The following is a 13245-nucleotide window of genomic DNA, read 5'->3' as shown; positions in this document are numbered from 1 at the left end:
GAGGTTAGCTTGGAACCGAAGGAGGCTCTGGGAAAGAGAATAGGGAGACAATTGGATAGGATGTGTTTAAGAAACACACTGGCGAGGTGTTCATAATGAGCAAAGAAATAACAAGAAGTCTGACAGTAGCGTTTTGTACAGGAAAACAATGAGCATTTTGGGACGAGACAGACAGAAAACTGCAGTCTGAACCAGAGAAGTCCACTCTAATGAGATAAAAAAACCACTGAGTCTTAACTTCGTTCTTGGGTGAAGATGGAAGAAAGGAGGAGAGCCTGCCTGTGGGTTTTCGGATAATGAGAAAGAAATGGGTAACACTGAAAAGGAAACGTTTTGATGCTTAAACTGGCAATGAGATACCAAAGATAGCTAAAGATAGGAAATTGGATAAGAACTGAAAACTCAGAAGGATAACAGTTGATCTGTAGTAGTTTGGGGGATGAAAGAGTATAAAGGGAAAATAAGAAAGAAGTTGAGAGCAGATGAGAGGCTGTAAGTGAGTTTGCCAGAAGCACGGAGCACTGTGATGTGATCCTTCTCAAAAGACAGCAGATCAAGGAGCTGTGTGCCTGAAATCAACGGCAAGATGGAGAAGCATTTTTTTTTTTTTTAAACTATGTATAAGAGAGGACATCGGTGTCTCTTCAGACCAAATCAGAGAAAACTGAGGCAAAAAGCCTTGACAGCTGTGTTTCCCAAATTTGGCTGCACGTTAGAATCTCCTGGAGAGCTTAGAGAAATCTCTTGATGCTTGTGCTGTGCCCCACACCAAGAAATCAAGAGTGTGTAGGGTAGGAGCCACGCCTCTGCATTTTTTAAATATCTGCAGGTGATTCCAATTTGCAGCAAAGTGTGAAAACCACTTATTTATAGAGCATGCCCTGAATGTTTGGAGGGAATTTGAAGAGCAGATGGTGAATGAATTGGTTAAAAAAGAATGATCAAAATCATCTCGTGATACGGAAGTGTGCATTATTAATGACCCACACACATCCTAACACTAGCCACTCACTGGATTGTGCTTGTTTTCTTGACCTCTCACTTCTACCGAGGTTCCCTGACAGTTTATTTTTGTTATCGTGATGCATTGAATTTCCTCTTACTATCTCAGTATATTAACATACTGAGCACAAAAATTACAGAACTTTGTATGTCAATTGAAAAATGAAAAATGCTAGGTTGATGAAAACTTGGCATAAATTAGTCACAACATATTCAAAAAATGCAGGTTGAATGCTGAGCTGCACACAGGATATGCATAAAAATCTGATGCAGTGATTATTTTGTTCACCGGGTATTGGATTTATGCCATCGTCCTTTAAATATTAACAACTTATGAGGTATTGGAAATGCTTCTATCCAAATTTGTGAGGTGACTCCAAGTCACAGTTTGCTCCAATTTGGTTTTGCTTTTTTAAAAACACAGTTCGTGTGCATTTTTGTCACAGAAAACTTCTTTTCCCACGAGAAGTCAACCCTTAGCAAAACATCCTGAAAAATGATGGTGTGCATCTTATTTTTCTTCTTTGATTAGGCTTGCTTAATTCTGTATTATCTGCCTTTGCTTTGATGCCAAACAAGATTAAATTTTCAAGTATAGTATACTAAATTTATAATGTGAATTTAAAACAAAATTACTTATAAGAAACCAACATCAGCACCTAGGGACAAGGCTGAGCTATTAGCATAATTTACACCAGTAAAGATATTCTACCTTAATTATTTGTGGCCAATTATCAATTACTGGTCAATGCTAGACTCATTCACCGTAATTATTTCCCTAAGGAATCTTCCCTGGATATAATGGAGAGTTTCATCATATTTCTTTTCTTAGCAAAACAATTTTTACTTTTTTTCTACAAGATTTTTCATCTACAAGAAAACCAAATCTAAATCTTTGCTACTGAGGATGTCTCTAAGATTTTACGTCTTTGGGTCCTAAATATCCAAAGCAAAAACTAAATATATCTGTGGCCGACATATGAAATTTCTAGAAAGAATGCCTAAAACACTGCTATTTCATCTTCTTATTAGTTTTGATTAATTTCAATTCTGAATTTTTTTTTTGAAATTGAACAGATTGATTTATACTTCCTAAGTTAACATTTTAAACATTAATTCCTTTCCTTACATACAGGTTTTTTTTTCTATTAAAATCAATCGCAAAGCCTGCAAACACTAACCTTACATTTGAATTCCTAATGACTCCTCCTATTGTCTCATTTCTGTTTGAACCTGTCAATCAATGGTGAAAAGTGCTAATCACTCCCAGAAATCCCAATCTTGCTCACAAAAGTACCAGTCACTGAAAAATAATACCGATTGGTCATGGATGGGCAGGAAATCTCACTAGGGATCTAACCGCACAATGGAGTTTATTAAGTCCATTTTGCTCAAATCCAGCTCTCCCTGCATGCAAGGGTTTGGAACTTTAATTTCAAAGTCAGCTAAAACCAGCTAAGGTAACTTATATTCATTAGCCTAGCTCTGACTGAAGCGCTGTGAAATCTCTTGGTTAGTGCTTTTGGCTCTGGATAATAGCAGAAGCATTTATTTTTACTCTTTATTTTTCTCCCCTTCTTTTTAAAGAGGGGGGAAGATTCTTAGTTGGATGCTAGTTGTTTTAAATTCTTAATTGGTCCACGTTCTTATTCAGCTGCTTATTATTTTCACATTTCGTTCTTTGGAGTCACTAGACATCCACAAGAAGGATATTTCCCACTAATTCCCCCCATGCAGCAGTGTTCTCTCAAAGCCACGGCCACATTTACTACTAAAAAGCAGTTATGCTGTGTACATGCAGCATGGGCCATAGAGTATCGTAGCCTCAGGTCACAGAGAGGGATGAAGGTCAGCAGGCTTATTGTCCACATTATGCAGAACACCAACTTTCTTTCAGCCTTTTTTTTTTTTTTTAACTGCAGCTTATTTGCTTTCTGTGAGGGGGCAGCTGCAGGGGGCTGGTGTGAAGGAAGAAGAGGAAGACGGTAGTATCATTAAAGAATAAACAGTAATTACCTTGTAGAAATCTCTAGAGTGATCGATTACCTCTCCAGCTTATATGAATAGGCCTGGGAATATACAATAATTGATTTCTATTACTTATGTGTGTTTTCCTTTTCACTTTCCGAAGAAGCAATGTAGTTTAATTGACTTTAATTCCAGATTACGTATCTTTATGACTTTTTCTGGAGTTGGCTAGGGATGAATAGAGTTGCTGGCCCCCTGAGCCTTATTACCCATCGGAAGTAGGCAGGTACGTGTGTGTGCCCGCGTGTACGTGTGTGCGCTATCCTATGTTGCATGTCATCACACATCTTGCCCTTATCACTGGGTTGCTTTTGTCTTTTCATGTAGGTACTCGTTTAGGTTTAGATGGACTCAGAGGAATTCCAGGGTTAATCAAAACTTGAGAGCGAGCAGTGGCTTTAGCAAGGTCTGGCGCTGGCACAATGGGAACGAGACCTCTCCCAGGCAAGCCTGCTGTAAGTTGGGGCACAGTCCCTTGAGCATGCTGGAGTGGGGCGCCATCAGACCTTAAATTGTGCCGTCCCTGTTGTGATGCCACGGGTCTAGTTACGTCCCTGTGAAATCACAGGGGACTGAATTTATTTAACCTATATCTTCTACTTATACTTTGACATTGTGAAAATCAGACAGGTTTTGGAATGACTGTATGCCTTTTCCTGGCTGGGAAATTGAGGCATAGATTGTTACATAGTGCATCTAGAAGAAAAGGAATCAAATGAAACCAGACCTTGCATTTGACGACACTGACAGTGGCTTGGGCTAGATAAAATTTTGCCACTAGACTAAGTAGAGAGGACAGTATTCTCTGAACTGTGTCTCCTGGCTTCCTGGCAAATTAAATCACTTTCGGGGTTTGTGGCAATTTACACATTCTTTGTACACTGTATATTCATATGTATACATACCATACATGTATGCTATATATACATGCATTTTATATATATATATATATAAAATACCTTTCACAACAAGTAATAAATATTGGCTAACTGACTTTTCTCCCCCTTTTTGAAAACAATTGTTCCCTTTTCATATTTTTGTTTCCATTGCTTAACCCTGCGTCTGGCATATTGAAAATGCATGTTGTGAGTCTCTGATTCCTGAAGGATTGATTATATCATTTGGGCAGATGCTGAGATGTCCATTTTTTCTTTGTTTGGACAAAAGTGATTAAGACAATATTTATTCTTTGGTACTATAAACAAACCAATGTTACAAAATAACAAAAGATAGCAGAAGTAAACAATGCCTGCAATACTTCTTTAATTTCAGTGATGCAAAAGAGCTGCAGATGTTGATATAGGGATGCAAAACTCCCTAGGAGCTGGTACGTCAATATTTGGGGGGCCTAAAGAAGTTTTTTTTTTTTTAAGAGATGATTTTTTTTTAAAGATTTTATTTATTTATTTGAGAGAGAGAATGAGAGAGAGAGAGAGCTTGAGAGGGGTAGGGTCAGAGGGAGAAGCAGACTCCCCGCTGAGCAGGGAGCCCGCTGCGGGACTCGATCCCGGGACTCCAGGATCATGACCTGAGCCGAAGGCAGTCGCCTAACCAACTGAGCCACCCAGGCGCCCCAAGAAGTTTTTTAGTTCTTAATATTCTTGTGCACTATGAGTCCGTTAATGAAAAATCTACTGGATTAGCAAGAATCGTGGTAGTAGTTAGCACCTTCAGCTTAAAAGATTTAGGATTTTTCTGAATGAATTTTTCTGAGTTTTTCCCTCCTTCTAAACATGGAGCAAAATTAATTATTTTAACATAACAGATATACAATATAGGAGTTAATTTCTGTTATCTTACTTACACAATGTCTTAGAGAAATAACCTCAGTTGCCAAATATCCAAACTACTAATTCTGATATCTAACTTACACATTTCCCTCACAATAGTATAGAAGCATTTTTCAAATTCGAACGTACAGATTCCAGCTCAGTAAATTCTCAATGAATCGACACTGCCGAGTTGCTTTCTGTCGAAAGAATGATTGCTTTTATGTTGTGTAAAATATTTGTAGCTCTAAGAAGTCAGATTGTAGAATTTGAAGCTGTCACCCTAATAGTGAACGATTTCACAAACAATACGGTGGACCTAAACAGTGCAGCTGCAATATGTAGCCACAGACATTGGGGTATCACTTGGACAATGCCCCAAATAGCATGAGTGACACTTGATGGTGGAACACTGGGCCACTGGTACTTAGTGATCTCGCGCTTTGTCAAGTATTCCTTTTTCTTTCCTTTTATTTTCTCTCCCTGGTGGCTATTTGTTATTCTCAGAAGACTATAGACTTCCCTTCCCCTGGACCTTTTTGAACTCTGCTGTCTTTGAACATCATGGATATTGCAAAAGAAACTATTTACTAGGCAGTAATTATATGCCACCCCCGTGTAAAGGTAAATGATAATGAGGTATGTGCGAAGAATAGGCAGCCCTGTCAAAGGGAAAAAGAGCGGCTCTTAAAACTTAGAGCCATACAAAATGCCTTATAGACTTGTTCTGGAGTAACTGTATCAATTAACCACGCTAAAAGCTCTAACTCAGATGGGCACTGCACACAGCATGTCTACTAGTGTTTTATTATCAAGTCCATTATGATGAGTTCTTGTCCTAGACAAAGGGAGAACAGAAAAAGAATTCAGGCTGACAAATTAGACTTGAAATCAGTTTCATTTACATAACGACTGGAAGTTCATTAATAACAGAGTTTTAATTATTCATGCTCTTGTTTCACTAGATACAGCAGTTTTCCCCCTGCTGTGCGGGATGTCTGGATTAGCTAAAATGAACCTTGGCAAACTGATAGGCTGCCCGGATACTCAGATGCTTTTCTATTTTCACACCACTAGAGATGGGGGTGGGGGTGGGGGTGGGGCAGGAGGGAGTGTGTGTAACAATTGGGGCTGGGTAATGAGGGGGGCTGGAGAGCAGAGGAAGGCACTGAATAGAGAAAAAAGAAAGCTTGCTAGCAGGTTTGGGAAAAGAAAGAGAAGGGAAAAAATGCAATTGTTGTATAAATTTGTACTTGATGGGAGCTTCCACCTGAGATGATAATACTTTAAATATCAATCATTTAGAGATTTCCTGATGGGGCATACTACTAATATGACTCTGTGTGTGTGTGTGTGTGTGTGTGAACATGCACGCACGCCTGCGATTCTTTTCCTTTGGATATAGGAGCACTAATAGGTTTTTTTTTTTTTTTTTTGGTTTGCTTGTAGTAAAAAAGAGAACGAGAGAGAGAGAAAGGAGGAAAGAAGAAACTTTTCCCCCAATTCCACAATATCTGGACAAATCTGAGAAACAGGTTTAAAGTGGGCTTCAATACAAAGTTCGTTAATGAGAGCAGTGGTGGTATTTTCATTCCTGCTAGTAAGAAATAATGACACTAAGGATACTTTCCCGCAAAGAACTTCAACTGTTTTCACACACATCAATCTCCTGCTACAGTCTCAGCGCCACCTCGTGAAGTAGTTCAGGGCTGATTGGGCAGGGGATTATTGCATTTCTGGTTCATTTGCTGTCTGTATATTTTACGGGCTAATTTAGGTAACTATCTCACGAGAAGAGAATCTATGACAAATAAAAACAAGGCTCAGTTCTTCCCAACACCCCTCTAGCTCAGCAAGGTGGGGAAAGAAGCTGGAGGAGAACCTCTCTTCGTTTTGAAATCGCACGACAGCTGCTGGTTGGAACTGATGTCTTTGGAACTGCTTTGTAATAAAGTTCTTAGTTCAGGGAACCATCATTTATAAGAAACAAATATTTTGAAGAAAAAAAAATTAGTAAGGAGAAACGACATTTAACAAGAGGGAACCGAGTACCCAAGCGCTTTGTCTGTGTTCTCCTGCTTGATTTAACCTTCACAAAAATTATTATATCCATTTTACCATTTTACTGAGGGCAAAATGAAGCCTCAAAGAGACCAAGAGTGCAGCTAGTGAAGGAGGGGGTGAGAAATCAACCTATGTCTGTCTGACACCAACTTCCCCCTGCTACATATGCATCCACATCCAGGAGACAATGGTTGCTAATATGTTTATACAAAGTTGATACAATTTGTTTTATTTTTCTGTTAATTTTCTCTGCCCTCTCACCTCTTAATGATTTTCTACAAAATAAATAGAACGGCCTGGGTTTTTTTTTTGTTTTGTTTTTTGTTTTTTTGAGAATATAGATAGCTTTCTTAGATCTTGACTAACCAGAAAGTCATAAAAATCAAATATTGAAACAGTTAATACAGGAGCAAGGTGCTAATATGAACAAGGCCTATTTCTAGTAACAGAATAATTGAGTAAGAATTAGACAGACTACCTGATAACTTTAAGTCAAATGCCACATTTGTAGATCACATAGGAAAAAAATTAATCACCAGAAGCTGCCACCTTTCATTACTTGAAGTTTGTTTCTAAGTGGGCATTTTGTCCACATACTGTGAAGGGCAATCATGGACTAATAAAGCCAACGTTTTCTTTCTTTCTCCTCTCCCCTTTCCTTCCTTCTTCCCTCCCTCCCTTTCTTCATTCCTTTCTCTCTCTTCCTCTTCTTCTCCTTCTACTTCTTCCTTCTTCTCTTCCTTCTCCTCCCCTCTCCCTCCTCCTCCCCTTCTTCTTCTTCTTCTTCTTCTCATTCTTCTTCTTCTGTAGGGCTATCAGCTATTCATTTATGCTGTGAAGAATTCACATTTACTGGCTAGTTTTAAGTTTTATTTACTCCTTTTCCGGGGCAAGCCCCCCCAACCCTGTTTTATAAAGCTATCTTTACATCAGAGATTTTGAATGACTAATTATTGCTTCAGAGTCATGAGAAGCTCTCAACACATTTATAATATTTTACCTTTTTATCTCTCTGAAGTATATATAGAGATATTAAGGTACAAAGAGGTTTGACTCAGGGGGAAAAAAAACCACAAGTGTTTTGAAAAGATAAAACAAGATCCTTCACTAGAGAGCTACCCCAAGCAACACACTAGATTTCAGAGTAAAATGCAATAAGTGGACAGTTAGCAATATGTAAACATCAGAACCTGTTCAGGTGGCTGGGACATTATTGACTCCAGTGACATCCAAAATGGCGCATTCACAAAAGTTGCCTGAGCGATCTGAAATTCAAGCTAAGGATTCCTTCTAAATCTTTGACCAAAGATTACTACAAAAATCGGATGCTTTTGAAAAAGAGAATGAAAACAAACCTTTTAATAAAAAGCTGAAGCAACTATTTTTTCAAAAATGCCTTAACTGCGCAATGGGTGGTGTGTTTGTGCGGCTTTAAACACATATTTCTTGTGATTTTCTGGGCTCTTTTACTCCTTTAGAAATGTAGAAATATTGCCAAAGGACAAAGAAAACAATGGAAGGTAGTGTGGGAAGAGGAGGAGACGGAGGAGACATCTGGATTGCGTTTGATCCGGCAGCTCTCTCCCCCTGCCCGGTTAGGAAGCTGCTGCCCTGGGCAAGCGGGAGGGGGCTGCCCGTGCTGATATTTGATTTCCAGGTGCAAGTATTCACTCATCTAAATCCTGACCATATGCTGTCATACATCTGCGGAAGTACTGCTGCTTCCTTTTGAACTGGATAGAAAACGTACACCTGACTGACGCGTGCAAGATAGATGGTCCCGAAGCAGCGAAAACTCCAGCAGTTTTGCAGGGAAGACTGAAGCCATGGAAATGTGTCGAATAGCTTGTGTCCTGACACGTCTTTTGCCTGGTGAGAGAGGCATTCAGAGGCGAGTCGGTAGGAGCCAGGAGAGAAAAAGTTTCCAGCCCCATTTCAGACCATTTTGTTCATCATTTGTAAAGTTGAAAGGGATGACTCTTCAAGCCCCTAAGGCATATCCAACCCTTGGGAGGGGGGGACATGTTGAAGACAGCAATCCTGCTGCCTAAGATGCAGTTTAGGGGAGAGAGTAAGTTCTAGAGGTCTACTGTGCAACATTGTGCCTATTGTTGTATCTTACACTTAAAAATATATCAAGAGGCCAGATTTCATGTTAAATGCTCTTACTACAACAAATGAAACCAAATGAAACAACACCATTCACTAATCATTGGCAAACTGCAATGTTGCGGGACATTGTTATTTGCCAAACAGAGAGTTTATGTGGGATGATTATTTATTGTGTGCATTTGGACGACGACATTGGTTTATTTATCTGATTCACAGTTGTGTCATTTGTAAAATGAAGACGATAATATTTCTCATATTGGGTCTTTGTTAGAATTCAAGATAATACAAGTGAAAGCATCATAGTTGCTTAAAAGGTGGCAGTTATTGTTACTATGTGACTAAAAGTTAGGAAGCCAGTTTTGTCCATTGGGCATTCAATTTATAATTTGAAGTTACATAAATTCCACAGAGGCAAATTGAAAGGCATGTGTGATATGCTTTCAGGCCTAGGGTCAATAATGATCGCAAAGGCGGCTCCCATTGTGGAATGATACAGGGCCTCCATTTGGAGAGTGTAACAAGTACTGAGCTGTAATCAGAAGAAAGCCCTTAAAAGGGAACACTTTGAAAGTGTCAAAACTTTTTTATTTCACCTCTGGGCCATTTTATATATAAGCCCAATATTTTTTTTTAAAAGATTCACTTGGCTGGATATCTTTGTTAACTCTGTTTTGTAGAGGTTTGTTTGGGTATTTTTATTATTATTACAAAGGAATGTAATAAAAAGGAAAAATTACAAATATATTTTTATCAGCGGTATTTTACTATATTCCAATCTTTTGATTGTTGGTCAAGAATCAAATACTGTTAACAGTATTATTTTATTAATAAACAAAAACTTAATTCCCTGACAATGGTAAGGGATAAATAATACTATTTTAAAAAATAAAGAAAAACTTTCAGAAAAAGCTGGTTAATATTGAATGTCTTTTTTTCCTAGTGTATTAAAAGTAGATACCTATGTTTTCCTTTTGTAATATTTTGATGTTTTTAAAAATAGAGAATGGAAAATTACTGTTTGTGTTCCATATTAACTTACTATTGAGCAGAAGCATTTTTTTTTCTGTACTGAAGACTTTAGAGACCTTGAATTTTTGTTACACTGAAGGAAAAAATAAAAAAGTAAAGGTTAAGGAAAAAAGAGATTATCCTTACTGCATTTTGCAGCATATGAGTTTGGTAGAATTCTTGTTCCCTTTCATGCATTAATCCTCTCTTGTGACAGATGGAAAATGAATTTAGCACCATACTGGGGGACTCCTTGGATTGTGATTTAAAATATCCAAAGGATAGGGGCGCCTGGGTGGTTCATTCGGTTAAGCGTCTGACTCTTGATTTCAGCTCAGGTCATGATCTCAAGGTCATGAGATGGAGTCCCACATCCTGTTCCGAGCTCAGCAGGAGTCTGCTTGAGATTCTTTCTCCCTCTTCCTCTGCCCCTCCCCCAGGTCTTGCATGGGCAAAAAAAAAAAAAGATTTTATTTATTTATTTGAGACAGAGAAAGTACGAGAGAGAGAGAGCATGAGTGGGGAAGGGAGCAGAGGGAGAAGGAGAGGGTGAGGCAGACTCCCCGCTGAGCAGGGAGACTGATGTGAGACTCCATCCCAGAACCCCGGGATCATGACCTGAGCCGAAGGCAGACGCTTAACTGACTGAGCCACCCAGGCGCCCCCTAAATAAAACTTTAGAAAATAAAATAAAATATCCAAAGGATAAATAAAATGTGAATCAAACTTACAATTCTGTGCATTGAGTTTCAGGTCAAGTAATAATGTACTAAGGGAGGTAGGGAGCAGAGACAGAGAAGTGAAGTGGAGAAAAGCAGTGATAACAGAAAAAAAAAAAGATAGCAGAGAAGGAAAGGGGAAGAAGGGAGTAAAAAGGAAGAAAATAAAAGGCAAAAGAAGGAGGCAACAAGTGGGATGAATTCTTTGGAACACTGTAAAATCAGGAAATATTTTGTGGGAAGGCAACTTGACAGGCAGAAACACAACAATGAAATAAAAACATCCATAATGAAGCCACTTGAAAATGTTTTACTCTCTTGGGTTGAAAGTTGCTGCTTATTTGGGAAAGAGGGTGCAATGGAAATGTAAAGTGAGTTTCATCAACAAATGGATATTTATGGACCAGGGATGTGACTAAATTCTGTGAGGCGAATAACTGCAACAGGAATAATGATTTGAATAGAAAAATAATTTGTATCTTACAAGCATTTGCTATTTTTTTATGTGTCATATCCTAGGTAAATTACTTGAAATCCACACTTACATCGTGAATGTTACACTTTGAAGATAATCTCAGCAATAAATTCTATCAGTGCATTGATACTGAAATCAACTGCCTAGACCCTTATATATTTATTCTTTTGTTTATGAGATTTTTTTATAGCTCATTCTGAAAATGAGAAACTTGGAAATTTGTGATTGTAATTTCTGGTGATTTAAAAGTTATTTGAATTCAAGTTTCAAGTACCTAAATCCTATACCTCAAAAACTCACCATGACCTTTGGAAAATCTCACGATGGCCTCCATCCTTGATTCATCCCTTTTTCTTCCCAGTCTTTCTAAAGCCTTGACTTGAACTTCAACTCTCTTAAAATTCCAAATTCCCTTCAGTGTTTGATGCCACATCTATAATGCTGAAATAACGTATACGTATACGTTTAGTTCTTTCTTCTAAACTTTGCCAAAAAAGAAGAATATATGTAATTTTTTAAATTGATCTCTCCTTTCTACCTGCTCTTTTTTTTTTTTAAAGATTTTATTTATTTATTTGAGAGAGAGAGAATGAAAGACACAAAGCATGAGAGGGAGGAGGGTCAGAGGGAGAAGCAGACTCCCCACCGAGCAGGGAGCCCGATGCGGGACTCGATCCCGGGACTCCAGGATCATGACCTGAGCCGAAGGCAGTCGCTTAACCAACTGAGCCACCCAGGCACCCCTCCTTTCTACCTGCTCTTAAAGGACTTCTCCAACTCCTACACAGAAGGGAAAACAACAACACGTGACTTCTTCTTTTATCGTTTTCTAATAAGTAACAGGCCTCTGAGGTGCCTGGATGATGTGCCTCATACTCAGCATTGTAAGCACTGTCACTTTTTATTCTCAAGAGCAAGAAACTTTTAACTATCGCCCCTTTTCCAGGGAGGCAACGAGAGTCACACAGCACAGTGTTGGAGGTGGAATAGAATTCAGGAGTGGCCCATTCCAAAGCCACATCCTTATATATCCCTCCTTCTAGTTAGTTATCCCATATGCCTTAGTTTGCTTCCACCTTCTACCAATAGGCTTCTGAAGCTAAGGTTCTCTAGGGCAACTATCAGGCTCTCCTCAGCTGTGCTTTGATATAGGGACGGGCACAGAGTAGGTTCACAAAAAGTTTTTGGCAAAAATACAGTAAATCCCGTTCCAGCCTTATAATCAAGCTACCCTTAAGTGTTGCAGAAAGCTCCTGCGTCTTCTGGTTAGGTTTCTGATGATCTCAAGCCCATCTGCATGCTCCACCCACAGGGTGCGAGAAGGAAGCTGGAGTATGATATTCCTCGTCATATACGGGGACTCCAGACTTGCAGGTCCATACCGGCAGTCCTAAATTTCTTGTTTAAAGTCATTTACACAAACAGGATGTTCACTCTAAGTTTCTGCAGAGGAAGCCCTTCTACTGGTAAACTGGGAAATTCTCAAATCCCAGTGGCGCATGTGCTTTAGAATCATGGGGACTTTTCTTTCACAGAAATATATGAACAAACCCGGCTCTGTGGAGGGAAAAGAAAAGCAAGAAGCATTCCGATGATGAAGGCCCCAGATGAAGGGAGTGCTCTTAATTTCTGAGCGTTTGTGAAGTGACATTTCCAAGTCTGTAGTCCATTTATTGCTGTTTTGGCTGGCTCTCGCCAGGTGTTTTTCAACGAAGCACTAAACTTCCCCTCGTCGACTCCAAAAGGAAATCTTCAGGTAGGTTTAATGCAGAAGATTAAGACTGCATTAAGATTAAGTCTGAAATGTTCTGCTACCAATTAGCCCTCTAGTATTTCTGTAAGCCTTGAATTTTTGATGCGATCAATGACACCATAGAGCCATCTTCTGTGGAGTGGTTATTAAAGATATAAAAATCAATACAAAGATGATACTTGGAAATCTATATCACGAGATAATGAATCACCATGAGAGCCGACTAAGAAGAATGTCAGCAAACCAAACAAGGTTTGTGCATAACAACGTATCTCATGCCAGTAGAATTTAAGCTAAATTTTGCATGAGACAGAA

At 38.9% G+C, this 13245-nt stretch overlaps 1 long non-coding RNA gene across 1 annotated transcript in view; it reads right to left on the bottom strand.

Annotated features, from left to right (window-relative positions):
• The window catches only part of LOC145721298 (uncharacterized), a 294764-nt gene that overhangs the window by 148319 nt on the left and 133200 nt on the right, over positions 1 to 13245 (bottom strand). The window lies entirely within an intron of this gene.

The sequence above is a fragment of the Leptonychotes weddellii genome, chromosome 4 (assembly GCF_054177405.1).
Source record: "Leptonychotes weddellii isolate Sample4059 chromosome 4, ASM5417740v2, whole genome shotgun sequence".
Taxonomy (NCBI): domain Eukaryota; kingdom Metazoa; phylum Chordata; class Mammalia; order Carnivora; family Phocidae; genus Leptonychotes; species Leptonychotes weddellii.
Note: the sequence above shows the minus strand (reverse complement) of the source record. Positions and strands in the feature narration are given on the sequence as shown.